General features: G+C 43.2%; 1 long non-coding RNA gene and 1 other non-coding gene across 2 annotated transcripts in view; both read left to right on the top strand.

Moving 5' to 3' along the window:
* Positions 1–25,932, top strand: part of LOC144288733 (uncharacterized) — a 178,264-nt gene that overhangs the window by 140,709 nt on the left and 11,623 nt on the right. The window contains exon 3 of the long non-coding RNA XR_013356716.1: positions 20,911–21,041. This is a non-coding gene — a long non-coding RNA (uncharacterized LOC144288733). The remainder of the gene's footprint in view (positions 1–20,910; positions 21,042–25,932) is intronic.
* LOC144289268 (U6 spliceosomal RNA) lies at positions 3,720–3,824 on the top strand. The gene has a single exon (XR_013357244.1). It is a non-coding gene; the product is annotated as a U6 spliceosomal RNA (small nuclear RNA).

Below are 25,932 nucleotides of genomic sequence, written 5' to 3'. Positions count from 1 at the left end.
AGCTTCCAGGCACCACCAACAGCCAAGGTTGTGATCTACATTATAGCCAAGAGGCCAAGTAGCTTCCCCAGCTCTGTGGCTTCCTGCCCCAGGTGCCAGGGAGTCACGACTTACCATGAAGTGGGTTTCTGGGTATCTGACCAACAGGTGCCTGCCCTCTAATCTTGGGTCTTGGTCCACTGCCTTTGGTCCTGTTCCTTTAGTTAGTGAAGGCAAGAGTGACGCAACCCAGGCCTGCAAGGGAACCTGGCTCCTGCAGCTTGGTTCTCTGAGTCGTTCTCCCCGGTACACCACACAGATGAGGTGAACGTGATGTGTACCTTCTATATGCGTGTATACGTATAAACATGTGATGTGTTTGACCTGTATGTAATATTTATCGTGTGTGTGTGTGTGTGTGTGTGTGTGTACACATCTCCATTGTCCTTCTCCCTTTGGAATTGCTTTTCCCTCACTGTTGAGGATGAGAAGGAAAAGAGTATCCACTGAGCTGGTGGGTAGTCATCTCAATTCCTGACCCTTAGCTTTAAGTCACTTTGACTGGACAACTGACTGTGGTCTTCTCGCTTCTACTTAACCATTCTTCAGAGACTCGATTCCCCCAAATAACGTTATTCGCACTGAATTTGACTCCTGGTGCTTCCAAAGCCTGAAATGGTAGTGTGTTTTGAGATTGCCAAGAAGCTCTCATCCATCCATTTCATCTCCCTCACTTGTGAGTCTGAGGTTCCTTTGATTTTTGGCACTCTCACCAGCTTCACGAAAAGTGAGAACACCTCCTAGGATGCAGTAAGAGAGAAGAGACACAGCCTCCCGTCCTTTCTTGCTCATCCAGGGCAGACTTCACGGACTGAACACAACACTCCTTCCCGCGAACCTCGATCTGGCCTCAGAATCCTTCCAAACACAATGGAACGCCATGGAAGTCAACAGTGGAAGTCAACACGTAAGGAGGAAACCTACTCACCAACCTGACACAGAGTCCACGTCAATGAATGTGAAGGCGTGAGGTTTGCATGACTGATAACTAGCTCATCATGCACTGAAAGGCGGTGCCCCCAGCAAACACTTTAAAGTCAATGTGTGTGCTCCCTAAGCAAGCAAGTCCGATACCCCCCCCCCCCCCCCCCCCCCCCCCCCGCTGCTTAAGAGCTTCTGTTAAACCACAACAAAATATCCAGCTTGTCCATTACTATGTGTGGGAGGGCCTGATGGAGAGGACGGCTGGGGAGTGAGATGTGTTGGTGCCCTGTGTGTTGGGAAGTGCACTGTTCCGCTGGCATGCCAAGCAGGCCCTGGCACAGGACAGCCCCTGTGTCTCATTCAGGGCCCTGCCTCCCAGGCCCTGGGTTTGCCCACCCCAGCCCCATGAGCCTAGGAGTGCCAGCTCTTCCATTTCCCCTAGACCTCCCCTGCCTTCTCTGAGCATCAGAGAGCCTTCTGTGAACCGAAATCCCTCCCATCTCCCCGCTGTCTTGGGAGCAGTTACAGTTTTCTAGCACGCCAGGCATTGTTTTAATCATTAGCGGTGAATGATGTTTCTTTATTACAAAATCCCCCTTCCCTCCACTTTGCTTCTCCCTTCAGAACATTCCTGACCATCCTGTCGCCCATTGGAAGGGGTGTCTTCGCTCAATAAAGATAATCCCCTTGTTGAGCAGAGGTGCTCATTTATACTTTTGTACCCAATAACCCTCTGTCATAGATGACTCTCTCGGAGCCAAGCTCTTCTCTCCAGTTCAAAACCATGCCACAGGACAGTCTCCACCCCTGCACCATAAACCTCTTGATTGTCTGATACTTCAGGTAGCAAAGGATCAGCCCCTACTGCTGAGAGCAAGTCAGGCAGTGGGGTCAGTGCCATAAACTAATGGCCTAACTTAGCCTTGCAGCCTTGTCTTCTGCACAAAAATCTTCTCCCTTTAAGTGGTAGGCTTCTCGGGACAGGGATGAAAATAAGGAATTCATCCTCTTCCTATCAGCTTTCACCCAGGCAAAGAGGGACTCTAAATGGGAATCTGAGTCTTGGCTTCAATCTTCTGGAACACAGTTTAGGCTGGGGCCTCTTGAGCCTCCTAGCTGGTAAGCCTGACTTGGGAATCTGAGAATCCATCCGTGGGGTGCAAGAAGTACAATGGTGTGCAAAGGGTGGGGTGCCACCCCCCACGCCCCATCCCTGCCAGTCCAGAGAAGTAAAACGAGCTCAAAACAATTAGCCAAAGGGATCAACTGTCTGTTTCCCAGACATGGCTTCTGGTAAAAGCTGCAGCAAAGTACAAAGGTGCCAGGCAGCTAAGAAAAACATGGATAATCCCAAATATTCACATTTCCTCAATTTCAAAGTTTTCATAGTGTCTTTCCCACGGCTGTTATTTCAATAAGAGAGGACCGGGCCATGGAAAGGGCCCTGGCTTTGGAATGAGAAGACCAGGGTTGAACGCTGGCTCCTGCACTTGCTGGTGGTGTGACCTTGACCAAGTCCTGGCCAGAGCAATCCCGTGGAACCAAAGTGCCCCACTGGTAAACAGGGAACCATTAGAATGTCTTGTTCTCTGCAGTGTTACGAGGTTCCAATAGCACGATGTAGACTTGAAAGCCAATTTTGTGCTGCAATTGGCATTAGAAAAACAAGGACTTTTTCCTTTTTCTCCATCATTCAACAGCCTATGATCCTCCCGGGAGCCTCTCCCTCCAGCTCTCCTGCCTTGCTGTATCGAGCATTTGTTGGGGCCACCCAAGGCCCGGTTAGTGGGGTGCTCAGTGGGGCGGATGGGGGGTGAATTCATGATGCCTCCATCTCTCCCATGCAGATGGGTAAGGCAGCTGAAATTAATGACATTCCGAGCCACTGCAGTGCTCATCTGCTTAACAATCCAATTTCTAGGACATTTTAGAAGTTGTTAGCTGACTGCCAAAAATGAGGATCATTAAAAATAGATTCACAGCTGTTCAGGAAGCCAGAGATATAATTTTACCTTCATTATGCCTTATTGCAGATGTTATTGATTTAATCTCATTGCATTTTACTGTGTAATATCAATTCACACTGTCTTTGACTTGGAAATTAGAAACTGTATTTATTCTTCTTATTCTCATAGCATAGATATGCTGAGCCTGACAGCCACAATGACACGGGGTTCCAAGGTGGTGGCACCATTTGGGCAAGGCCTAATTGTAGGGATGCAGAGCTAATTCAGTGTATTTGCCTGAGAGAAAAATAATCTAAAGATGGGGTCACTGTGACTTTTAAGAGTGGGCCTACCCACACAAATAATGTAAATAAATGAATAAGAACACTTGGTTTGGCTTGCATGTCACTGAAAAAGTTGGTTCAATTAATCTTTCACTTTTCTGGGAATTCTTTTATCCTGAAAATTTCACATTGAAAATTGCTAGAGTGGAATTTAATCTGAAATGAATTAGTTTACATTAGGATATTGTTTCCCAAGAGGTGATTCTCAGAACATTTGTCTTGAGATACTCTATGACTTTTTTAAAAAAGGTCCAGGGTCACCTGGGAGGTTCAATCGGTTAAGTTACCTTCGGCTCAGGTCATGATCCTGAGGTCCTAGGGATCAAACCCCAAGTCTGGCTCCCTGCTCAGCAGGGAGTCGGCTTCTCCCTCTCCCTCTGCCCCTCCCCTTGTTCATGCTCTCAAATAAATTAATTAATTAAAGTCTTTAAAATAAAATATAAAATAAAAATTTTAAAAAGGTCCAGTGCTCACTTCAGGAGCACATAAACTCAAAGTGCAATGATTCAGAGATTAGCATGGGCCCCTGCCCAAGGATGACATGCAAATTCATAAAGTGTTCCATATTTTTATATAAATAAACAAATAAAATGGGTCCTAAACCCAAAAAGTCTGAGAAAGCCTGCATGTAAGTTTTTCTTTTAAGGAGTTATAATATATGGTGGCATATTAAGGGCTCCAAGCACGAAAGAAATTTGCTTACTTTGTTTAATCCAGCATTTTCTAAACTAAAGTGATGCAGAATCATTTGTTCTCCCCATCCGTTAATGTCTCTGAGTGTTAGTGTGCTGAGGAATATTGTTTGGGAATCACTGCGTTAGGATAGTACTGGAAGAAGGAAGGCCAGCTCACTGCTAGGAAGTGCAACACTGTTGTTGATCGCCTGCATGGCCGCCACCTTGAACCTAAATGAGCCATCCCTGATTTACAAAGGTTTGGTTCGTGAACTTTTTTACCTGAGTGTCTGCTGCTCCATCTCTCTCTCTTTCCCCATTCCACTGTCTCAGCCTCCAGCCTCAGGTTCCATCCCATTCACTCCTAATTTCCAGCCTCCCTACCACCCCAGGAGAACTTGCCAAGCTCACCACCACTCACTGGTGCAGAGGGGGTTCAGGAAGACCCATCCCTACTCTATTTTTACTAGATTCATCCATTTCCCCAATTAAGTAGCTCTACACAAGTGAGAAAATTTGTTTGTAATGGTGTGCTCCAAAACCTATATGACATCAAGTATAAAATGATTCAAAGTTTGTCCTATTTTTTGTGACATTAATGTTTCGTGGCCTTTAGCAACTCATTTAGCCACTCTCTCTTGATGAGCCATTGGCACGGCAAGCCTAAGGACGCCCAAGAGTCTCTGTCTATATTTATAAGGGCTTAGAAAAGAGCCCCATCTTGCCAACAATGGCATTTGAAGGGGGTTCCATATGCACCATTTGGTTTGATGAGCTCACGCTGGAGGTTTTACCAACTGCAGTGGACATCGTCAAGGAGGGTGTGGCTCAAGGAGTTTTACTCCATTTCTACCTGCTACCTTGCAGACCTAATATGTTTACGTCTATGTCATTTTCTTTTATTTCATAGCAGATATTAATTACCCCTTTGATCATGATGTCCAGCATTTGCTACTAGGTGGCAGACGATGTTAAGCAACTTCATTACCATCTCTCTCTAGCCCTTCCCTGCCCTTCCGTATTGCAACTTCGCTGATTTCCCCCTCCCCAGCCAGTCCCCAGTGATGACTTAATATCACTTCTCAGGATGACGACCGTGGGCAAAAGTTTGGGCAGGGTTTAGGCCCAAACCAGGGTTCAGAGCGCAGATCTGATCTTATTTGATACTTATTCCCAATAATTACTGACTCTCCAATAACAGACAACCTATGCCTCATCCCTAGATAGTGAGCCACCCAGTGCCTGGCCTTTTACTTCTCCACATTATCCACCATGATGACTCGCACTGACTTCCTGATTACTGATTTAGCCTCTCTCAGCCAGGAAGATGGAGCCAGGGTTGGATTCAGTCTCTCCTAGACAGATTCATCACGCTGAACCTATTCTGTCCAGAGGCTGTGATTCTACAGAGCAGTCAGCTTACTCCTCCGTGGACCAACTCCATTCTCACAACAATTTCAGTCTAGTAACATAGATTGAAAAGCTAGCTGGGCCTCATAACTGTACACATTGTTGTGTCACAGAATTTCTCCAGATTTGTTTTTTTAAGCAACATAGCTTATGCACACAGGTTCAAGAGCGGTGTTTGGGGCAGACAGGTGATGCAACTATGTTTACAAACTCATAAGGTCATACGCGTTCCAACTTGAAAGACATCTTGGAGGACATTTAGAGGAACATCCTTATTTTTGTAGTTAGGAATTTGAACTCCAACGACGGGTACAACTCAGATACACAACTAATTAAATTATGCCAGAAAATTCCTTTTTACTCTAAACTCAAATGGGAGAATTCATTTTCAATTCCTTTACAGATACCAATTTTTCTTTCCAGTATTTGAGTTATGTGACATTTTAGTAGTTCTGATGTGATACAGAATTACGTCCCTTTTAAAAATCAAAGTGAAATCTCCAACAAAACTCCAAAGGATCTGAGACAAGGACAGACCACAAAGGAAAACTCAATTTGGACTCGTACGTGAATGTCCTGAAAATTAATGCAAGAGCAAAATGTAACTAAGCTGTGCGCTGCATGGAAAATGCGGTGATGAATAACTAGTTTTACTTCCCCTCGCATCCTTATATATTATATAAGCATATGCTTATATATGACAGGCACAGACATATTTAGAAAGTAATAGAAAAAGTAAAATGTTTCTTTTTGTGTCTTAAGCTACTCCACTGACTACTACCAAACAAAGGAATAAAAAAAAAAAGAAATTAAAAACAGACATAAGGAAAACTAGCTGAGCGGCGCCACCTAGTGTCGATAATCTGAAAAAGCAGCTGCCCTTTCCTGCGCCCTCCTGTGGTAAAATTTTCCATTCCTCGGAGGCGGGAAAGCTAATTTTATAAACATTGCTTTCTTTTCTCTGCTCTGGGTGAGAGATGGAAAGAGATAGCATCTCCACACATTTTTCTTAGCAAAGTATACCTTCATTCACTATATTTAAGGCAAAAAAAAAAACACCCTCCAGAGATCCAATTTCCCGTTGATAATACAATAGTCTTCCTTTACAGATGATTTCAAGTGAACTGTACCCATTATAATTAACCTTTAATATCTGAATAATCTGAAAAGATGTAAGCCTTTCCGTTCCCATGACATTCTGTTCAACATGAAATTCTAGGAACGCCATCCCTGTATCAACATTTTAGTAATGCTCCAAAGCCAAAACAAACTTTAATCTAAAAATAAAACCAGTTTGGAGGTGACTGTGAGAGAATATGAGCCAGAAGTAAGATTCGTCTTCCTCTGTGCCTCAGTTTACCCATCTGCAACGTGGAAATCGTTCTGATTCCAGTCTACCTACCTTCCTTAGGGGTGGGGAGAGTTGCCCTTGATGGGATTACCTGAGATTGTCCATGGATGCTGTGAAAGGGTAGAGGTATAAGATTTAGACAAAACTGAGACACCTTGTTATTTTTATCGAGAGGTGAAAATGTTGGTGTTGATCTCTAATGACACTGCTTGGGTGAAGGAAAGAACAGTGAACGAGAGAACTAGATGAACTGTACTGCTCGCATGATTTATCCTTGGATAAGTCATTTAAGTCTGGACTCTGTTCTCCGTCGGGCGTGTTTTGGCTCTAACATCCTACAGTTAGATAATGCGATTGCAATCTCCCTGCCGCTGTCCCAGCACAGACCCACGTTACCTCTTATCTGGACTATTGCAATATCTTCCTAACACATCTCTCCCAGCTCCAACCCATCCGGCCAAGTAATCAAGGAAGACAGGTATTTCTAGCATAAATCTTCCTAAAGTGTAAGTCCAATCATCCCATTCCCCTGCCTAAAGGCCTGAAATGGCTCCCCCATGGCATTTTGCAGGGCAACCAGCCTTTATCAGCATTTACTCTGTGCCAGACAGTGTAATTGGTGCTTTCTGTGCCTTGTGTCATTACATCCGTGCAATGACACTTTAGATTGGCAGGACATATCCCGTTTTCACGGGGGAGGAAGCTGAAGCTCCTAGCTGTTTGGGGAACTGATTCAACTCCCAGTGAAAGAGTGAAAAGCCTGGGATGCAAATCCAGGTCTCTGGTTCCAAAATTCGTGACCATGGTGAGCAGTTAAGGTGTAGACTTGGGAACCAGAAATGCTTGGATTGGAATCCAGGCTCAGCCAAACATGGTTACACATTGTTTGACCTTTGGAAATTTCCTAACCTCCCCATGCCTCAGTTTCCTTACCTGTGAAATGGAGCTTCATAAGTGTTTTGTGTTATGATTACCGCATTTTCTCGCTGAACCAGGTATGAAGTTCCTCTCTTACCATTCGAGGTTGTTTTAAACTTGGTTCCAACTGGCTTTCCTGTTATTTCTCCTACTACTTTCCTAAGACTCCATTGCTGAATTGTTCTGATCCCTCCCCAAACACACCCTCACCCCCCATACTTGCAAGTGTATTGCCTTTCCTCGTCTCTGCTTTTGCTGCTGCTGGTGACCCTTCTTTTCAGAAAGTCTGTTTCCTCCTCTCTACCGACCCCTAGTGGTCACCACGCAATGGGATTAAGGCAAGCATGTAATAAATGTTAGGGTATTAATATCAGTATCATGGTAATTGATGGTACTATTAATAATATCCTTCAAGCCCAATTCCAAAGCCACCTCTCTTGCATGAAACCTTTTCCAATCCTCATGTGAGATGTTATCCCCTTCTGAGCCACCTGATTGTTGCCTACCTACCATTTAGCACACTCTCAGGCTATGCTGACCAATGCAGTCGCTGGCGGCCACATGTGGCTATTGCCCTTGAGATGAGGCTGGTGCAAACTGAGATCTGCTATATGTGTAAGATATATCCATATCCAGAGACTCCATATAAATAAAAAGAAGTATTAAAAAGTTTCATCAGTATTTTCATTTGTAACATCTTAATTTTTGATTACATGTTGAAATGATAATATTGAACATAGGTTAAATAAAGTGTATTATCAGAATTAACTCACCTGATTCTTTTTATTTTTAATTAAAATTGCACGTATGATTTCCATTATATTGCTATCAAAGAGCACTAGTCTAAGGTACAGTTATTTTTAATAACTGTTCTGATTAGAAAATGTAGTTCAGGGATCCCTGGGTGGCGCAGTGGTTTGGCGCCTGCCTTTGGCCCAGGGCGCGATCCTGGAGACCCGGAATCAAATCCCACGTCGGGCTCCCGGTGCATGGAGCCTGCTTCTCCCTCTGCCTGTGTCTCTGCCTCTCTCTCTCTGTGTGTGTGTGTGACTATCATAAATAAATAAAAAATTAAAAAAAAAAAAAGAAAATGTAGTTCATGGTCATGGTATAAAGTTGAGAAAATATAGAAAAGCACAGGGTAGAAAATGTGGTGTATCCCACCACTCTGGAAGAAACACTAATGTAAAAAAACCCCACTAATGTAAATGAGCTAGGATTTTTATTTATAAATATATTTTTTTGGTAAAATATATTTTTTGACAAAGCCAGGATTTTAACCGAAATGTTTTGTTGCCTGCCTTTTCCATTTGCCATACTGTAAATCTCTTCTACTTCATTAAATCTTCTTCAACAGCTTCATTTTTAATGGCTGCATAAGTATCCTGTTTATGGATATACCATACTCCATTAAGTCAATCTGTGAACATGCCAGAGATCTGCTAGATGCTCACCAATCCTGTTTCCTCTTCTTGAGCACAGTGGAAGGTTATGTTTCTCAGCATCCCTTGCAGTTCATTGTGCCATGTGACTAGGTCTGGTCAATAAAATGTGGTCAGGACGATGTAAGCCATGTCCAGCCCATAACAAATCCAGGCATGCCTCTTTGCTCTTTCTCTCTTCATTCATCTATTGGGTGAATGCAGGGGTCTAGAGGAGGACTTTGAGGTTCTGAAAGATAGTAGAACTACAAGGTGGAAGGAGCCAAGATCCCTAAATCACTACATGAAAAGCTACCAAACAACCATCTCCAACTGTATCATGAGTGAAAAGTAAACTTGACTGTGTTAAGCCCCTCAGATTTGATATTGTTTGTTAGAACAAGCTGGTGTTAATTTCCTTAACACCTAATATTGGGCAATTGGATTACTTCTCATTTTTGCTATTATAATCTGCAGCGTTAGGATAAATTCCTAGAAATAGAATTGCAGAGTCAAAAGATATGTACATTTGTACAGCTCTTGGAAACTATTGGCAAAATGAATAAATAAATAAAACCTTTAAAAAAATTATCTTCAGACTTCTTGTATTCCTTACCAGACAGAAGCCATTTGATACATTTCATTTTGATTGCTTCTAAGTATCTAGTAGTTAATGTCTATGTGTTAAATATTAAGCAAATGTGCATATGCTCAAAGTATATATGAAAAACAAGTACTTTCAAATAATAACTCCAAAGTATAGTTTTCAGAAATTGCATGAATTGTATAGATGCCTTTAAGAAATACAAATTATAGGGTACCTGAGTGGCTCAGTGGTTGAGCTCCCCACAGGGAGCCTGCTTCTCCCTCTGCCTATGTCTCTGCCTCTCTCTGTGTGTCCCTCATAAATAATTAAATAAATAAAATCTTAAAAAAAAAAGAAAAGGAACAATACAAATTATAGAAAAATGGCAGCAAGTAACATCAATATGCTTGGCTGGGAACTTCTTTTAAAAAGAAGGTGTGGTCATTTGTAATTGTCATGGTGGAGCCATGAATAGAGTCAGCCAGTTTTGGTGTATACCTTTTTTCACCATGGGTTGCTGATATGCAGTTGGCCACTTGCAATTTGTTTTGCATGCATCTTTTTGTTGTATGAATTTTACAGACGAATCTCATTGCATATATCTGTGCTAGGCATTTTTCATGTATCACAAATGGCGATTTATTTGTAACTACATTTAGTCTTCTGAAAGACATAAATATAAGATTTGGGAGTGGTGAATTGAGACTAAATAGTTTTTAAGATTCTTTCCAAATCTAAAATTCCACGAGAGGTTCTGCAAAGAGGTGAATATAATTATCTGGTGCATGGACTCTGAAATAAATCAGAGACCAGTCTGGAGGCCAAAATTTAGTCTATCAGAAGTTTAGTTTTCTAGAAGCCCAAGCAGTGACAATAGCCTATCTTTCTTCCAACCACAAACCAATACTGTTTCTTCATGTTAAAATCATTGAAATAACTCCAACCACTCATTACCCAACAATGCAATTTTATGTCCAAAGTTCTTTCAGAGGAATACTGTTTCACTTTGAGTGGAGTTGAAGTTTTCAAGTCCTCAGGATGCTGAGAACAGCAAAAATCCAGATTTTAGTCTTCCTGTAATGAAGTAATTTGCATGCTATTCTAGTAAACACTTCTGAGTATAATGAAAAAGCATGGTACTTTCTAAATAAATGGGGCCTCATGGCCCTTGATCTTATTTCTGTAAATTTTTTTAATGGTTGAAACACAATGACCACAGAGGAATGAGAAAAAAATCCTATCACATTCTTTCTTGAAGGAAATTGGAGTTATAGACAAACTGATTCCAGAACACCCCAAGATAACAAACCAGCTGCAAGGTTAAAAATATTATCTTTCTATTTGATGCTAACAAAATTGTTGGGTTTGTTTTCTGTAGCTGAATTGACCTGACTGCCTAGCTATTTAGTGTCACAAAACCACTCCTCCTTGTGGAGGATGAGGAAGGAAATAGTATCTTGTAACTCAGTGTTACGTCTCTTGCATGGGTCAGAAAGAGATGGGCTGTGGGGGAAAAAGCTGCTGGCATAAGCATTTTTTTGTGTCATCTGGACTTTTTCTGTTCGTCTGTGGTTATACGGTGTCCCTTAAACTATAAAACCATTCTCTTCTCAGACTGGCCCAATGACAGGGTTCTAGGTGATATGTGACATCGACCAACTTTCTTTGCAAACTTCCTCTTTCATACTCAGTTAAGACCAAAGTTTAAAAGGGTCCCGCCGAAGGACAAGACCCCATTGGGCCAAAGATCACTGGAGCTGAAGTGTGACACATGAGTAAAATGATGTACAAAGAACAGTTATCTTATCCTCTGCTTCGACTACCTTCCACTTCTCTGTCTCTCCTCCCAGAGTAGAAGTTCTATGAACATAGGGATCTCATTCTCTGGTGCAACGTGCCCAGCATATAGAGGATGCCCACAAATATATTTTCGAAAGGTAGAGAGGTAATAGAAGAGAGCCATGAAACTCTTACTGGGGAAAATTTTTAAGAAAGAGCAAAATTGCCAGATGTCCTAACACCTGGGTGGTCAGTATTCACTGACTACTTACAATATGCTAGATGCAGCACCCAAAATAAAAACAATAGTAGAAGCAGTAAGATTCCAATAATTTTCTTGTCCGAAAGCAAGTTCCTAGCTTACATCAACTTATACCTGAGAAACTGATCTCAACAAAGGGCATGAAAATACTCACTGGCATTAAAGTAAAGCATGTGCCTTTCATTACGAGCATGCTCTCTGCTGTTTTGCATGAGTTACTTCCCCCATCTCTAAGTCAATTTATGGCATGAGAACAGTTACCCAAAATCCTAGCAAAAGACACACTCCAAATTTTCTTTGCCATTTAGTATTCATTTTAAATAATATAGGAGCATTGAAACTTTTTAAATAAGGAAAGCATTTAAGGGATCCATTTGACATCATGTTAATCATCAAGAGGATGGCTAAGCCTGGCTCGACTGGATGACTGCGGGGACAAAGAGTCTAAGGAAAGTAGAATTCTCTTTTTATTTCAAAGAGTTTTATCCATGAAAAATCACTTGGCCTTTTTTATGGCTCATGTCGCGGGTGATTCCTCCTCATTCACGGATGGGCAAGTGCCCAGCACCAGGCCCTTTGTAGGTCTTCAGTAGATTCAGCATTTATTAAGTTTAACAATATCCTCCACCTCTAGGTTGACCAGCTATCCCCCACGTGCTCTCCCTACCCTTGAAACTGAGGTTTATTGCCCTTCTAGGCTCCTTTCTTTGTCCTGGTCACCTTCACTTTGGCTTTAGCTATATGCGGTACTCAGGAAAATGACTGCCCTAATCATAATCTTTAAGATCTCTACAGAAAGTGTCTATAACTGGAATTTCCTCATTACTTTAATGTCCTTCTAGTCATAGCTTCATGGGCCTATTATGTGTAAATTAGAAACACATTATTCCACCAGCAAAGCTTTTCTTTCAAATGCATAGAATTTTATAACCTGTCACAATCTATTAAATTCTGAATTGTTTGTACTGAAACTGACTTTTTTCTGTAAGAAGATGTCAAAGGATCTTAATTTCAGCTAATTCTGGCAACCAAAACGAGTCTCCTCTACTTAATAGCTGGCAGTGGTCTCTGCAGTAAAATGCTTCCAGGAACAATTGGAAATTACTAAGATAATAGTGTGTTTCTTTAGATTAGTATCACCTCTGAAATGTGAAGCTTTTGCCAATTCAAAGCTCCTTTGCTGTCTTTCTAAAACTGAATTTCCTGAAAAGTTCTTAAATATTAAGAAGAGTTGATATAAGTAGACAGGAAGACAGCAAACAGGAAAGCTAATGGACAGACTGTGAGTGACCTGTAGAGAGTTCTAGAATTTCATATGGGCTACTTCCAAATAAGGGAAAACTTGGCAGGCATGAGTTTGGAATTCTCTTTAGTTTGTCGCTCTTTTCAGAGCCTGATACTACTTTTATTACTATTGCTTTATGGCTTCATGGCCATTGACTGGAGTATTTCCAGAGATGATATGTTTTTGGGTGGGAAAAGCATCATTTCCTTCACAACCAGCTCATTAACAGCGATGTAAACTCAGCACTGGAGTGAAGACTGTGCCTGTAGTCATCTGATCTCTGACTTTGGTTGTAAACTCAAATAGCTAATACCAAGGAGCTACTGTGGAGCGAACCAAAGAGAACTCTGTGCTTCATACGTGATGAGGAATAGCTACTAATAATAGCTAACATTAATTAAATGCCAGGCATGACAATAAGTGTTTCATGGACGTTGCTTATGTGATCTGCAAAACATAAAAATATACAAAGCCTCTGAGGCAGATTGTACTTATTCCCATTTCACAGAGGGCAACCTTAAGGCTAAAGAAGGAGAGTTAAGTTTTGAAGTCAGGTCACCCTTTAAAGTTTTGTTTTTAGAAAAGGTCATCAATTTCTCCAGTATGAAATGACCTGGATCACAAAAATGTTCCGGATACTGAAGCTTTCTTGTTGGGACTGATAGGTCTTCTTGCATTTACGTGGCCACAGAGCATTTATTTTCCATTAAGTAGAGCTGGTGTGTGTCTGAAGATATTCCTAAAGCAGGACTGGAATTGTATTCAAAACAGACATGCTAGAGACAGATTTTCAAGGCATCCCAAATGACTGGTCAATTCAGTCAATTTAGGACTGAACAGTTCAAACTGATGAGTTGTCTTAGCATTGTGCCAACAAAGTTTCAGCAAAGAATCAGTCAATTTTTGTGAACCCATCATTCCGGCTGCTTGGGCCTGTGTATACAAACTAATTGTTGGGTGTTTTTCACTTTTATCTCCTTTGTTTGTTGCATTATATGATTTCCTTGTTTAATTTTCCTATTTCTGTTTGATAAATCCTATCTGAACAACTCTGAGCTTCTCATTAGAACCATTTTAGCAATTACGCTCATGGCAATGCCAAATATGGGTGTACTTAATTTAAGTATTAATAGTGAAAATAATGACATTTCACCCAAAATAATAGCATGTGTTTGCCATGTTTCATGGGTTATAATCCTTTTATCTGGTTTTCTCTGAATGTGGCTTGCAGTAAAATTCATTCTCAGTAATAAAATCCCCCAAATGAAATTCTCTATTTTATACTACTATTTATAGACATTTGGGCAACACATCCTTCAGAAGAGATGTAATTTGAATGCATTGCACTTGAACAGAGCTGTCTTTTAGTCAGGTAACCTTTGGGTTGCAATGAACAAAAATTCACTCAATCTAGAAGAAAAACAAAACTCACTTTTGCGAGAAAGTGAAAGATTTGCCAATTGGTCAGAAAGTCAACTAATAAGAACATCCTTTCATAAAGTTCTAGCTCATCAAATTTCATTTTTTCATTTGTCCATTCATCTACTCATTCATTCCCTTAAGATCCACTGAGCATCAACAATGAACCAGGTACAGTGGACACACGGACCGGGGCTCCATGATCCTGGCTCTTGGGGAGTCTTGTCATCCTTCCTTCTGAGCATTTATGTGCATGTGCTATTGGATAGTTGCTGGAAACTGGTGCAAAAGATAGGAATGGGGTGAGGAGAAGCTGTAAAATTGAAAAGCTCACTCACTCTTGCATCTATTAAGGATTAATGATGGAAATCTAAATTGTGTGTTTGGTTAAGATGAGAATATATTTCTGTGAAGGCACTACTCATTGACTTTAGGGCAAATACATTTCAAAGCTTAAAAAAACTGAGCTCAGGGGGATCTCTGGGTGGCTCAGTGGTTTGGCACCTGCCTTTGGCCCAGGGCTCGATCCTGGAGTCCCGCGATCGAGTCCCACGTCGGTCTCCCAGCATAGAGCCTGCTTCTCCCTCCTCCTGTGTCTCTGTGCCTCTCTCTCTCTCTCTCTCTGTCTGTCTATCATAAATAAATAAATAAATAAATAAATAAATAAATAAATAAATAAATCTTTAAAAAAAAACTGAGCTCAGTAGTCATTGAAACGAACCTACCCATTTTCTTGGAATGATACATAAGGCTCTAATGGAGGAAATCTCCTAACCCAGCTGCTATTGTTAGCTCTTTCCCCTGTCCAACTGTGTGGCATCCTCACAACCACCCCAAGGGCTGGTAAAAGTCCAGATTTGTGGGCTCCATCTCCAGAATTTCTGATTCCTGAGGTGTGGGAGGGAGCTTGAGAATTTGCATTTGTAGCAACTTCCCAGGTGATGCTGGTGCTGCTGGTCCAGGGACCACATTTTGAGAAGCATTGTTGTAAATAAATGTTACTCAAAATGCCAACTGCAGAGGTGAGCGTGAACTATTCATTGCCAGTCTATGACAACATGAGTACAGAAACTGAAAGGAAGCAGTGGGAATCTTTCATAATTTGACATTGCAGTGACATCCAAGTGCATGATCAGTGGGCATATCTCATTGAATAGGGTATAGAGGAGCTCAGGGCTGTCAAATTTACATTGTGAGTCACATGTGTACAAGCTACATGCGAGATATGCACACGGAGCCCACATTTTATTCTGCAATAGACTGAAAATAAAAACACAGGCTGCTCACCATACGTGGTTTGAGAAGCCCCACTCTCTAAACCATCATGCCATACTGACTCATTTTTTAAAAAGTGGTTAACACATAAATAAGTCCGGGTCATTCCTTCTCACATAGTGTAGGGCAGGTGGGAGGAGGCCTGGTGCCCTCTGTCTGTGGAGGCCCAAAGGAAACAAACAAGGCTGTACAGATGGGCCCTGGGTGTGACACCACACATCAGTGGAGGGGGTCAACCCAGCAGCCAAGCAGATCAAGCTTTTTTGAGGCTGAAGACCTGGAAAAAGAAACTAACCAGTCAGAATTTAGGATGTCCAACCCTCTACAAGGCTCAAACCATGTAAGCAGGAAGGATGGATGCTTCCAGGTGAGATGGAATGGGTCCTTCAATTGCAGGCAGCCTAGAGGACTTGAGACCCAGCACAGGCAATTCTTTATTGTCACAGAGTCCCCTGATACCAGGTCTGGGAAATTGACTTCATGCCTGGGCTTAGAAGCTTGGGCATGACTAAGTCTGCAGGTGGAGACCAAGAGCAATCCCCATCATGGGTCCACCCTAAAGAAAAGGAAAAAGCAAAAAATCATTGCTTTATCTCAACTACTTGGGCTGACATTTTCTTTTACCTCTTCAAACATTTTTATTAATATTTCCAACGATCTGATTTTTGTCAGGATTCAGCTGTTCTTGGCCTTAAATTCTAGGATCCTCTTGGGCTGGCTAGGAGGAAACCCATGTAATGGGGCCTCCATGATTTCAAAACTTGATGAATGTGTCTCAAATTGACTTTGCTAACTGTCTTTTCAAATAGATCTCCTGATAGCTCTACGATGTTACTAGCGATGATTTATTTTTTAATATTTTGCACTTCAAGGTCTGATAAATTCGATGTTCTTTCTAAGCCCTTGTACAAATTAGATTGCAGTTAGATGAAGTTTGCATTTTTCCATGTTCAATACATCAGGGCCTGAGAAGCAGGCACTGCAGCTGGCTATTTGCTTTCGTAGTCCTCACTGGAGTCTGCCCTTCTCTACAACCCTTCTTGGAGTCACCCCAAGAAGAGGTTTTCATTACCTTGTATCTAGAAATAGCCATCAGCTTTGTTTGAGTGGCTTCCAGTCACTCATTTGAAAGAGTGACCTTACCGCACCAGCTACCTCCCAGGGCCTTGGCCCTGGGGCAGGAAAGCTAACTACCCCAGAAATCCTGCAGACTGGCTGAGACACAGTGAGATTACCAGGCTGCTGATAAAGATGTGAGTTTCAAGATGCAGAAAGGAATTTAACACACAGAGTATACACCGGTCATGGGTCAGACCTGGGTTTGATTCTTGCCGTATCATTTAGAATGCTTTTGACTGCAAGTAACAGAAAAACCAAGTCAAACTGGTGTAAGAGCAAAAGAACTTTAGTGGCTCATATTGGTCCAGAGACAGAGCAGGCTTCCCAGTTGATTGTTCCTGGGGCTCAAGGACATCAGCGGCTCTTCTATCCTAGTGTTTCAGCTTCATTCTCAGACTGATTCCCTAATTCCCCTGAAGGCTGCAAAATTGGCTGCAGGTTGCGATCAGGCTTCCTCGCTGGGGGCCAGCAGGAGAAAAGGGAGACCTGTTCTCACAACCAGAGAAGGAAAAAGTCAGTCGCTTCAATGTGATTGGCTAGGGGACATGCCCTGAGCCCATTAGCTACGGCCCGGTTTACCTGAGCCAATCACTGTGCAAAAATGATAGGATTGCAAAAGTTGGCTTAAACCAATCAGAGTCACTCATTGGAGTTAGGGGTGGAGCTGATGGCTCAAAAACCAAAAGTATGTTACACCTCAGAGGAGGAAGGAATGGCCGGAAGGGGGCAACTGCCATGTTTGAGATGCTGGCCCTGCTGCTATCATCCACTTGATCTCCTCATTAACCTCTCTGAGCCTCTGTTTCCTCATCTATAGATTGAAGATAACTTTGATAGCCACCTCCTTGGTTGAGGTGGAGATTAGGAAGGAGATAAGAATAAAAAGGAGCTTTGCACTGTGCCCTGGACATGGTGAGTGCCCAGTGAAAATTATGAGGGAGAAGGTCAGAGGACCTAGGTACCCATTGTATGTGCACATTGCATGCTTTCTGGAGCTGGCTTCCAACAGCTCTCCCCCCTTAGTGGATGAGAGTGAAATGCTGTAAATGAGCAACAAACACTGTTCATTGAGAACACTTATGCTGATTTATCTGGATATTATTTAGGTGAAAAAAAAAAGCCCTCAAACTAGGCAGTTCTAATACATGCAGAGAGTATCGCTTAGTGAGTTTAAGCATAATAGTAAAAATAATATTAAGACAAAGATGAAATGAAGAAAAAGGAGAAAATGAAGACAGAAGGGAAGTAGCTAGTTTATCAAGCACTGTTGGATGTTGTCCTAGGCACTCTACACGAGTCCTGAGCCCTTGACGTTGGTTTTATTATGTCTATCTATACAGGAAAAATGGAAATTTCCCTAAGCTAAGGAGTTTGCCTGAAGAGAGTAGCCATTAAGCGACAAAACCTGGATGTGCACCCAAATTACTATGACTCCAAAGTTCATTTCATGTCTGTATTTCAAAACTTTGCAAAGGAGGGTGCCCTCATTCATTCATTCCCTCGCTCGGGCTCCCAGCAGCTGGCCCCAGAGCCCCTGACATGACTGGTGTTGGGGAAAAGACAGATGGATAGGACCCAGCGGTGCTTCCAAGAACCAGACAGTGTCCACGTCCTGGGACTCCTGGCTTATTCGAGGAATTCCCAGGGCAAGATTGTCTGGAGCAGGGTTTTGATCTTTCTCAGTCAAATGAGAACTGCTGAATCACTAATGATGATGGAGGCACAGCGTGCTCCAAGGCTTACAAGACACAGTGGGCTGCCCTCTCCCCCCAGCTCCCTCTGCCATCTGCTCTCCTCAGTGAGAGTTGAATCTTGAGCTATCCCAGGGCGAAGGAGGTCTGACCATCAGAGGTCACCTTTACTCTCCATAAGGCTGCACCAAAGGAAGAATTGTTTCAGAGGAAAATGGCTGTGACCAGTCAAATTCCTCTTTATTCAGAATCTGGACTAGATGAAGAGAATGGGTCTTGGGAGTTGATATTGTTGATTCTGTTCAATTCACCCAACTGAGTTGGGATGGCCTGTGTGCTAGGGATGCAAATGAGCATCACAGTGCCTCTGGCCTATTAGACTAGAACAGTCTGGTATGGCTCAGCCTGGCTGAGCAAGTTGTTAAAGTTTCAGCAAGTGAGTCCCAACGGATCAACACGTGCTGTCCTGACTGCCCATCCACCTGCCCTGCAGTATCTGTCTTCTACCTTTTCCCCGACTCCTCCTTAAGGACCTCCTTCCCGCTCAGCAACCCCAACTTCCCCATGATCCCCAAACTTCCCCTGCCCCAGTCCCACAGGGGCCCTATGTTTTGATTTGTCTGCATCTGAGCATATCAGTTGTTGAATATTTTGAGGGTCATCTCTGAACAAAGGCACATACCATGTGCTTCCTGCGAGTCGAGGGGTGGGGAAGAAAAGTTGAACCAACCGAAGGGAGAATGCTCCCGGGGAGAACATGCGTGGGCCTTTGATCTCTGGCCACACTTCAGTCACGCTCCCCAGAACTTTCCCCACGTCTCTGCGCTTTACCCCCACCCTGCAGTCATCCTGTTTTGAGTTCCCAGGCAGCCACTTATTGCTGAGTCCGCCCAAAAGAGCAGATATGAGTCAGAAATACAGGGCTCCCACGAACGGAGGTCGGCCTCCTGGGAATCAGCTTCAGGGTCCTCTGAACTTTTATTTTGGTTTTTGTAGGAACACAGAACTCAACAACCAGATGGTTGGATCCTTTGATCTGATGATTGGAAGTCTATCCATTAGGATGCTTCTGGATAATAGTAAAAAGAAGAAAGAAAGAAAAGAAAGAAAGAAAGAAAGAAAGAAAGAAAGAAAGAAAGAAAGAAAGAAAGAAAGAAAGAAAGAAGAAAGAAAGAGAATCAAACTGGCTCAAACAAAAGGAAAAATTCACTATGGATCCCAGGCATGGTTCTATCTCAGTGTCTGAGTCGTCACAGTGACCTTGGGGTCTGGTTCTGCTGTCTTCAGTTGGCTTCAGCCTCAGTGGGCCCTTTTCATGGTTGCAAGATGGTGGGCAGCAAACCACCATCAGGAAAAGGTGGTATGTTCTGGTGTTTCTGCCTTTAGAAGAAAGGGTATCTTTCTCACAGGCCTTCAATTGGCCCATCCTTCTGTCTCATCGTCAGAAATGGGTCACGTGATCACTCCTGTTCAATGGCCCACGAAGCGATGCAGCCACCGTTGCTGGCCTTTTCAACCAAGATCCCCAAGTCCTTTGCCAGCAATCAGAAATATTTGCTACTAGAACCTACTGGAAAGAGAAAGGTGGAATTGGAGAAGATGATGTTGGTCAGTGAGGTAGGGAACACGGGAGTATGTCACAGAAATCAGTTAAAAGGCAAAGGGTTTTGGAGTAAAGAAACCTGGTTTGGGATGCTAGTATTACTTAGGCCATTGTTTCAGTTGTTAATTACTATGTAGCAACCGCCCCCAAACCTGGTGGCTTAAAACAATAATCATTTATTACTTCTCACTGGTCAGTGGATCAGCTTGGTGGTTCTGCTAATCTGGACCAGGCTTATCTGGGCTCATCTGGATTCTTTCAAGCATCTTCAGGCAGCTGGCTGCTGTAGATCAGTCTCAGCTGGGATGGCTCACCTCTGTTCCACGTGGCCCCTCATCCTCTCGCAGGCTTGTCTGGGCTGGTTCGCTGGGCTGCTCACCTGAGTTCCAAGAGAAAGAGTGGAAATGTTGGAGATCCAGGCTCAGCACTGGGACACTATCAGCAAAGCCTCGTTCTGATGCCCAAAGGCAAGCCATGAAACCAGTCAAAAGCTGCAAAGCCACATTGCAGAATGTGTGCTGAGCATGGAGCGTGGGAAAAGTGAAGGATGGTGATCACCCTGGCGATCAATCCACCACCGTGACCTTTGCAAGACGTTTCTTTTCCCTGTCCCACCATTTCATCACCTCTAAAAATGACACTAATAATAGTATCATCCTCAATGTCTTATTTAAGGATTAAGTGAGAAAATGCATGTCAAGTGCTTAACACAGTGGTGAGCACATAGTAAGCATTAAATGAGTACTAGCTTTTATTACACTTGTAGTGAGGATTGGAACTAGTCTTATTATCATTATTATTATCGTGGTTTTAATGATTATTATGATTTTGAGTATCTGACTGCTGGGTTATGTCTCCCCCTAGGGCACCAGCCTAGTGAACTGATTTCCAAAAAGCCCAGACTTTATGGAAATCCTCGCCGACTCCCGAGAAGCCTGCTAATCAAGGGAGGGTGATTTCCGAGAGCTCCCCATCTGCCTTCCTCCCTCTGTTTGGTGAGTGCTGTTCTGTCTGGGTTTTTGCTGTGCTGGCTGCTTGGAGCTCCCTGAGCTCTATGGCTCAGTTGGACCCCCCCAAGGAAAGGTGGTTAGCTGCTATTTCAACAGAAACCACTAGTTTGTGGAGGAAGGGAGCAGGCCTCCCTCCCGGGAAGGCTGATTTTCTCTCCTTTCTGTTCCATCTGTGCCTAGTGCCGAACCCTCTAGAGGTGATGATGTAGTTCATGGTGCGCAGCGTGGGCTGGGAGGGAAGGAGAAATCCACCAGCCTCGTCTCACACTTACTCCAACCCAAGCCTCCTAGAATTAAAACCAGTTGGCAACATCCTGGAAAGGAAGATTTGTCTCTTAAATCTACAGAAGGGAGAAGTTTTTTGTTTCATGTCTCTGAGGAGTTTTTGTGTGTGTGTGTGTTTTTTTTTATGGTGGTTTTGTTCACAATGGAAAAAAACCCAAACCAAAAACTTCCCCAGGATGGTCCTGGCGTTTATACCCCATGCAGACTCTGAAAGCACCAAGGAGGAAAGGCACACAAGCTCGTTTCGCGAGGCAGCCTGCTAATTTCATTTGCCACCACGGTGTTCCCATCTGCTAAGGGACCGGCCCAGACAATTTTCCATGGATAATTCACAGTCCTTTGTAATATCAGCTCAAGCAGAATCAACAGCTTGACCGAAATGCCATGGCGAGGATTCAAAGGGTGGCTACTCCCACGTTCTGTCCTTGCTTCACACCAGCGTTGGCCTGTCCCCGTGCACACCTCTCGGTCCCACTCCCGGGGTCTCTCCTTCTCTCTCTCTACCTTGTTTCACAGCCTGCCCAGTGTTTCCTGGTCTTTCTCCTGGAGCAAGTGCTGTATTTATGCCCCACAAATGCCCTGCTGATGAGGCCATCGTCGGATCATCGGGGCTCTGCTAGCTAATTGGGGCCCCCACACCCACTTCATCAGGCTGTGGCTAAGAGGGATGCTCAGTTTGCATTATTTATGTCTTTCCTCCATGTTCCAGTGATGTGCTTTTGCACAACGTATGTAAAATTTAAAATTCTGCTGACATTGGGAATTCATTTGGTTTGAGATGCTCAAAAGGAGGGGCAGGAGGAGACCTGGTTTGTGTAAATTCACAAGCTATCAGACAGCTTCAGTTCCCCCCGCCCCTCCGAGAATCAGAAGATGGCTTCTCACGAGAATTCTTTGGATTACACTTGACTGTCAGGTGAGCTCTTTTGCTTAGAGACCTTTGGTTCCATTTAGGCTGTCGGTCTTCTGCCTTCAAATGGGCAGAGTGAGGGATTGAGGCCCATTTCGAAGCTCAGATGCAAACCTGTCCCTGTGTTACAACTACACCCAGAGAATATCAGAGCCAGGAGGCCTGAGAGCATCTCATTTAATCTCTTCATTTTGTAGAGGAAGCAGTTGAGGAGGAGAAATGGGGAGAGGCTCACCAAGCAGGGAACCATGGTATATCATGTGATTCGGTCCTTAAATTCCTTCCAGTAACATCGTTATAATGGAACAGGCACTCCTCTAGGCACTTGTCTCATTTAATCCCCATTAAGACTCAGACACTAGGACTTGTTGCTATCCTTCTCATTTCATAGAGGAGGACACTGAGAGGTTAAGTAGTTTGTTCAAGATCACACAGTACTAAGCAGCAGAGCTAGGACTCAAAGCCAGGGAGCCTAGCTCAAGAGTCCCTCATCTAACCACAGTGCTCCTCGGTCCTAAGGCCTCTCTGAGCTGCCCTGTTGATTATAGAAGGCTGCCCAAACCCCTCACTTTGCAACATAAGGCCTGCTAGGATCCTTCCCCTTCTGACTTTCTCAGCTTCATTTCTGATGAGAAAGTAGCCCAGTGTTGGGAAAGGCAGTCTTGTGCATGCTGTCTTTCAACCCCTGCTCGGCCACGGAGGAATGGGCCTTGGCCTGGAACATTTCCTCACCAAGACATGGGGAGCCCACACAGCCTCTAGGGGATAGCTTTCCCTGTTACAGACTCATTGCGTACTCCTTTGTACTGCTTAAGCACACACGTCAACCCCTCAGACACACCCCCCAGCGATCTGCATTTCAGATCCCAGGGGAAGGTCATTTTGTGGCAGCAGGAAATGAGGAGTGCAGTCACATTGCCCCTGTGGGCTGCAGGGTGGCTTCGTGGGCCATGGAGGACCGGACACATTGCAAGGGGCTGGATCTTCTGCACACTCAACAGAATACTCTTCATTACACCAACTTGGGCTTTCTGACGTCTCGGCTGAGCACTGTCCTAGCCCATTTTCTGATGTCATAATCACCTCTTAGGGCTCTGGTGATGGATGACAGAGCAACTGACTCCCCAGTGGCCCAGGGATCCCCAGGATGCAGGAGGAAGGACCCAAAGAAAGGGCCAGCTACTCCACCCGGGGTCAGATGGTTCTCAGGCTAAGGGCACCTGACTCAGCTTCACCTTAACCTGACTTTCCTACAATATTGGAACAAGGGCTCCATCAGATAGCCACACTAGTTGAGTATCAGGAGCCAGATATCATGGGTATTTTGAGTTTATTACTGAATAGCAAACCACTTTTTATGACTTATATTAACACACATTGCAGCATTAGTAAGAGGCAATAGTGATTTTACTAAGGAAACTCTTATAAGGAACTTAAGGGATAGTCCTTAAGTTCTATTATACAACATATATTTCATTTGTAGGATTCTGACACACTTATACATCATGTTATGAGGATGTATTTAGAAACTATAAGTGATAACTATGTTCTCTAAGCCAGTTGTTTCTAAATGTCACTTCATAACGAAGCTTTCATGGACCCACAAAAATAAGGGCAAGAATATAATGTGTGTGTATAGTGTGTGTGTGTGTGTGCTTATAAATTTGTGAATGCCCTTTCTTGGGAAGCAACGTCACTTACTCAAGATTTTAGGCTCTTGTTCTTTTAAAATTATCAAGGGCAAGAGGAAAGGGAAAGAAATGTTCTTTCTTCTGTGAAATTGCAGTGTTTGTTATATTGGGAAAGTCTTGAGATACTATATTTCAATTTGTTCATTTTTTAATATTTTATTAGTTTCTTGGTTTATTTACCTTATTGAATTAATCCAAAAGCTAAGCAACATCTGTGTCACCTCACCGAGAAGATGATCCATGCCCTAAACTCTCCAGTCCAGAGTATCTGCTCGCAGCTAGTGGGGCTCAACCCTGTTAGAAGTACAGAAGGGTCCTCTCTGTCTCTGGCAACCTCCTCTTCAGAGCCCTGCCTCCACCCAGGCTCTCATGATGGGCCCATCCTGCTGTCGTCTCATGACAAGTGTCTTGTAGCCCAAATTACCCTCCACTTTTCTACTCTTCTGGCCCTGGGTCTCACCTCCTAGCTGGAGGGAAGGTATGCATAGCTCTGAGACTTCACTGCATTATTTTTCTTAGGGCTTTGGCATTATCACACACGGCACTTATTGCTCCAAAGGGTAATTTCCTATTGTGGAATTTCAGGCAATGTGGCCAAGTGTGGTGAAGAGCTCCAAGCAGCACTGGAGAGCTAGTCTTGAGCATTTCAAAAAAAATTTTTTTGAGCATTTCAAATTAGACCCCTTGGGGCCCCTCCTGAATGTCTGCCCTTGACTAAACCCGGCTGCTAGAAACACTAGAGCTCCAGGAGACTCAGCCCTTCTCATGAAGTCAGACATTGAAATCTTTTCAAATGCCTGTGGAAGAGATGTGTTGAAGGAATAATGATCATCTACTGCATTGAACCACCAATTCCCTGTCTCCTTTTATCTCTCTCGCTCCTTGTAGACCCCCATCTCCCTTTCCACGTTTCCTTCTTTATCTTCTCTTGCTACAGAATATTTTATCCAAATAGTTGAAAAATGTGTGTAGTTTGTATATCCATACACTGATATTCTCTGTAGGTTCTATGATCTCTTGTGCAATTTGGGGATGGTTTTTGGAATTCTTATAAGGAAGAACTAGCAGGAGATCAAAGACTCTCAGCTAAGAACACAAAAAAGCCTTATTAAAATAGAACTCTTTAAATTTTTCTCTTGAAAGGGCCCAAAGAAGAGGAAGTATGTGTGGTGGAAGGGATATGAAGGAAAGAACCAAGCAATATGGTTTACAGAACCCACAGAGTATCTATCAAGTTATGGTCCAGGAAATGTTTTTGTTCTGTTTAAAGTGTTCAGTTATATAATCTGAGAGAATGAATGCTTGTCTTGGGAGATGTGTGCATTTAGGACAACAGACATGTCAAGCTGTTAAGGAGATTCTAGTAGATGAGCCCATGCCCACCCCAGATATGTTTTACATGTCACCCCATCCCACAGTATGACCTTTCTATGGATTTGGGATGGCAATGCCACCATTCACTGTATACAAAAGGTCTCCTTCTACTTCATTACTTCTCAGACTTGGGGAAATCTACAGCTGGAAATAGACTAGTGTTCCTATCTCCATCCCTGCTTCTGTAGTTGGTCAGGAAGCCCTGCTTGGCAATCACAGCTGCTTTCTTCCATCACCCTGCCCATGGTCCCCCTACTCTCTGCCAGAAGCTCAACTGGATAGTTTCTTCATCCATGGGATGACCAAACCTTCCACATATGATCTGTGTGCTTCACAGCCTTACCCTCAATGGGTTGCCTCCATTTTCCGTTGCCAGGGATCATTGGTTTGAATCGTACTTGACATTATTATCTTCCATCTTTCTGATATTAAGATGTGTGCTTACCCGCCTTTGTAGCTTGGATAGAAAGGCAGATACAGACGGAAATTTAAAACCTTCAGAAAAAAAAATAAAACCTTAAGAAAGGCACACAAATGAAATATCATTGTCTAAAATAAAACATTGTTTTTATCCTATTGCCACATATGGACCTTATTTGAATTCTGATTAAACCAA

Source organism: Canis aureus, chromosome 18, assembly GCF_053574225.1.
Source record: "Canis aureus isolate CA01 chromosome 18, VMU_Caureus_v.1.0, whole genome shotgun sequence".
NCBI classification, from domain to species: Eukaryota; Metazoa; Chordata; class Mammalia; order Carnivora; family Canidae; genus Canis; species Canis aureus.
Note: the sequence above shows the minus strand (reverse complement) of the source record. Positions and strands in the feature narration are given on the sequence as shown.